Source organism: Penaeus japonicus, unplaced genomic scaffold (assembly GCF_977035675.1).
Source record: "Penaeus japonicus unplaced genomic scaffold, GWHDUDI00000001_assembly GWHDUDI00000034, whole genome shotgun sequence".
In the NCBI taxonomy this organism is placed as follows: Eukaryota; Metazoa; Arthropoda; class Malacostraca; order Decapoda; family Penaeidae; genus Penaeus; species Penaeus japonicus.
This window is the reverse complement of record NW_028234436.1, coordinates 11,636,097-11,641,096: the sequence shown is the minus strand read 5'-3', so window position 1 is coordinate 11,641,096 and position 5,000 is coordinate 11,636,097. Positions and strand designations below refer to the sequence as shown.

The 5,000-nt window shown below is 45.2% G+C and overlaps 1 protein-coding gene across 1 annotated transcript in view; it reads right to left on the bottom strand.

The window, feature by feature from the left end:
- LOC122266762 (regulator of G protein signaling 20-like) overlaps positions 1–5,000 on the bottom strand; it is a gene marked incomplete at its 5' end in the record, with an annotated part of 11,799 nt that overhangs the window by 1,317 nt on the left and 5,482 nt on the right.

The window sequence follows — 5,000 nt, the reverse complement described above, 5'->3', positions numbered from 1 at the left end:
GAAAATGGGAGACGAGAGAAGGGATGAAGTGACAGCGTGAGATAAAATGAAAGGAAGAGAGAGAGAGAGAGAGAGAGAGAGAGAGAGAGAGAGAGAGAGAGAGAGAGAGAGAGAGAGAGAGAGAGAGAGAGAGAGAGAGAGAGACAAACAGACAGATAAAAATGGTGAGACACAGTAACACAAACAAAGAGACAGTGACGCAGAGAGGCAGAGACAGAGAGACAGTGACACAGAGAGGCAAAAACAGAGAGACAGAAATCGTGAAACAAAGAGACAGAGATAGAAATCATGAGATAGAGAGATAGAGAGAGAGACATAGATCATGAACCAGAAAACATGAGACAGAGAACAGAGATAGAGACACAGAGACAGAGAGACAGTGACAGAGAGACAGTGACTGAGAGACAGTGACTGAGAGACAGAGACACAGAGACAGAGCGACAGTGACTGAGAGACAGAGACAGAGACACAGAGACAGAGAGACAGTGACAGAGACAAAAGGAGAAAAGAACAGACCTAGTAGCCGAGCGACCTGTGCTTTCTAGCTCCATCCTCTCTCGTCTTTACAAAAGCGACTTATATGATCAAAGTCCCACTCGACACTAATATGGTCCTCTAGCCTCCTCTTCGTCTCCTCTCCCCCCCCCCCCTTTCGCCCTCATCACCCCGCCCTCCTCCTCTTCTCTTCCTTCCCTCGTCCCCCTCGCTCCCTCTTCTTTCTCTTCTTCTGCCTCCTTCTCTGTCTCTTCACATCTTGCATTCTCTTTTCTTATTCTTCCTATTCTTTCTAGAGATTATCCTATTCCTTCTTCCCTTCTTTTTTCTTTCTCTTCCTCTTCCTCCTTCTCTCCGCTTCCGACATTTTTTTCTTCTTCCTTCTTCTTCTACTTCTCCTCCTCCTCCTCCTCCTCCTCTTCCTGTCCTTCCCCTTCCGCCTTCTCTCTCACTTTTCTGCCTTGCTCCTTCATCTTCTTCCTCCCTCCTCCCCTTCCCTTCCTTCTCTCCTCTCCGCCCCTCCTCCTTCTTTCGTCTCTTTCTCCTCTCTCTCCCACCATCCCTTCCTCCCATGTATGCTCATCCACCCTCTCCTCTCTCTATATCTCTCCTCTTCCTCCTTTCCTCCTCCCCTACCCCCCTATTCTTCTCTCCTCTTCCTCCTTTCCTCCACCCCTACCCCCCCAATTCTTCTCTCCTCTTCCTCATCTCCCTCTCCCATCCCCTCCTCCTATCTATCTCCCCTCTTACCACTGTCCTTCTCCCCTCTCCCTCCCCTCCCTTCTTTTCATCCATCTCTTCCTCTCCTCCCCCTTTAACCCTCCTCTTCTCTCCCTACCCCCTCACTTCCCCACCTCTCCCTCCATCCCTCCTTCCCTCCTCTCCTCCTCCTCTCTCTCTCTCTCTCACCCCCCACCTCCCCACCCACCCCTCCCAGGACCTGCAGTGAGAGGCAGTGAGAGACTTAAAGAAGCTCCTATGGGAATACAGCGTGACTTTTTCACTGGGTATGATGGATGGTTCTTGTGTGTGTGTGTGTGTGTGTGTGTGTGTGTGTGTGTGTGTGTGTGTGTGTGTGTGTGTGTGTGTGTGTGTGTAAGTGTGTTGACATACACACACACATAGTGAGAGAAAGAGAGAGAGTGGGAGAGAAAGTGAGAGAGAGAGAGAGAGAGAGAGAGAGAGAGAGAGAGAGAGAGAGAGAGAGAGAGAGAGAGAGAGACAAATACATAGAGGAAGAGAGAGTTTCAGAAAGACAAATACAGTGAGAGAAAGAGAGAGAGTATGTGTGTTCGTGCGTGCGTGGTACTGACCTTCGAAATAACCTCTGACCTTATTTTCTTTCCCTTCTGTCATATTTCTATTTATAGATATAGTGACGTCACCAGAGTGAAGGGGAACAATCACCATATGTCCAAGTGTCATCATGCCTCACCATTCCTCTATTTAATCCTCATCTATTCATCACATTCCTCACTATATCTCGGAGCACATGCTATATGTCACCATATCATCAGCGCCTCATTAACCCCAAACACCCTCATCACATTCCACCACATCCCTGAGCATCACCATACTTCATCACCCCCCCCCCTCCACTGCGTCACTTCCATCACCATAATCACCATTTCTCACCATATCCCTAAGCATCATCACACCTCATCATTACCCTCCCTGGATCACATTCATCATTATCTCCAAACACCATCATTTATCGCTATTCCTTCATCACACCCTTCACCACATCACATCCATCACCATCATCATTATCATCATCAAATCTCACCACATTCTTACATCTCACAATCCTCTCCCTGCCATCACCACCACCAAACGCCACATCACACCACATCATCGACCATCACCACACCTCATCACCCTCCCTGCATCACACCCATCACCATCCCCCAAACACCACATCCTCTAATATCACCCTCTTTGTATCACATCTATCACCATCCCCTATACACCACACTACACCACATACCCGACCTTCACCACACACACTCATCACCATCATCACCCCCCTTACCACCATACTACACCACATCCCCCTCCCTGCATCCCATCTATCACATCCAACCCCATCCCCATCCCCCTAAACACCACACTACACCACATCCCCCTCCCATCACCACACACATTCACCCCCCTCCCTTCCTCACATTCACCCCCCCCTCCCTTCCTCACATTCATCACCATCATCATCATGCTCCTCTTCTCCCATCACCACACACATTCACCACCCTCCCTGCATCCCATCCCCCTCAACACCACACCACACCACATCCCCTTCCCATCACCACACACATTCACCCCCCTCCCTTCCTCACATTCATCACCATCATCATCATGCTCCTCTTCTCCCATCACCACACACATTCATCACCCTCCCTGCATCCCATCCCCCTAAACACCACACTACACCACATCCCCTTCCCATCACCACACACATTCACCCCCCTCCCTTCCTCACATTCATCACCATCATCATCATGCTCCTCTTCTCCGAACCAGTCAACAGTCATCCATCACAGACTGTCATGTGTCCCATCAGCTTGCAAGGTGATCGTCTGGAACCTCTGAGTCTATTTGCCGACCGAAGATTTTCCGAGAGCAGGTTTAATTCGGAAGCGGTGGATGTCTTTGGAGTGTCTGGTCTGGGGTTCTTGTGTTTTTTTTGTGGTTGTTGGTTGTTGGTTTGTGGTTGTTGGTTTGGGTTTAATTCGGAAGCGGTGGATGTCTTTGGAGTGTCTGGTCTGGGGTTCTTGTGGTTTTTGGTGGTTGTTGGTTTGTGGTTGTTGGTTTGGGTTTAATTCGGAAGCGGTGGATGTCTTTGGAGTGTCTGGTCTGGGATTCTTGGTTTGGGGTTTGGGGTTTGTTTTTTTTGTGGTTGTTGGTTTTTGGTTGTTGGTTTGTGGTTGTTGGTTTGGGTTTAATTCGGAAGCGGTGGATATCTTTGGAGTGTCTGGTCTGAGGTTCTTGGTTTTTGGGGTCTGGGGTTCTTGGTTTGGAGTTGTTGGTTTTTGTGGTTTTTGGTTTTTGTGGGGTAATATCTTGGGGGGGTTTTGGATTTTGTGGTTTGGTTTGTGGTTTGTGGTTTGTGTGGTTTGTAGTTTTTGTGGTTTGTGGTTCTTGGTTTGTGGTTCTTGGTCCCCCTTACACACACATACACACACACTCTCTCTCTCTCTCTCTCTCTCTCTCTCTCTCTCTCTCTCTCTCTCTCTCTCTCTCTCTCTCTCTCTCTCTCTCTCTCTCTCTCTCTCTCTCTCTCTCTCTCTCTCTCTCTTTTGTTGTTTCCTGGCTTCCATGGCTTGATTACTCTCCGTGTTAACAGCCTCACTTCAAAACACGCACCGTTCACGCCCTCTGCAGCCAAAGCCACGTGTTCTGTTCGCTTTTAGACAACAATACCGTTAGTGACAACAAAATGCGAATGAAAATTGGTCTAGTAATGAATCAGCTATTTTTATTGTGTGTTTTCCATGAAGTTTTGTTGTTGTTGTTGTTGTTTTGTGTTTTTTTTGTGTTTTATTGTGTGTTGTTGTTTTTGTTATTTTTTGTGTTTTCTTTTTCGTTTTTCTTTTTTTGTTGGTTTGTCTATCTATTATTTCATCTGTACATTCTTTCTTTGTTTATATCTCTCTTTATCTACCTATTCCACTTGGTTATTGATTCATCTATCTATCTATTTATCCATTTATCTCTTCCTCTATCTATCTATTCATCTATCCATTTTCTCTATCTATTTATCCACCTATCTATCCATATATCTACATTGACCTGAAAAACGCAACCCAAACATTGCACATATTTACCAAAAAAACAAAAACAAGAAGCACGTGGCCAGAGAAGGTGACGTCATGCAAGAGAGACCAAGCACGGTGTCTTTGCTTGCTAACAGGAAAAACAAGTTCTTGAGAGACATAAATTTCCCGCGTGAGAAGGGGAGGGAGGGGGGGAGGGAAGATGGGAGAGGTGGGGAAGGAGGGGAAGGGGAGGAGGTTTGATGAGTAGGGGTAGGGGGTAAGGGTGGTGCTCTTGAAATACAGACGGATTGTCTTTTAAAATGCACGACCTGGACACTTACGAGCAAATGTCTCTTAACAAGCAAACTTGAATTGTAATTTTTATTGTGATAATAATGCTAGTAATAACAATTTCAACAACATAAAAGGATAACAGTGATTACTGTTATTGATACTGCTAATCATCATTATTATAAATGCAATTATAATTACCATCATCATTAATATTACCATTATTATTATCATCATCATTATCATTATTAATCTTTCATCACCATAACCATCTTTAAATCACCAATATCATTATTTTTCTTATAATTATTAGTATTATTATCATTATCATCATTATTGGTAGTATTATAGTTGTTGTTATCATTATCATTATCATTAATATCATAATCATCATCACTATTGTCATTATCATCATCATCATCATTATCATCATCATTATCATTTGCATCATTAGCATCATGC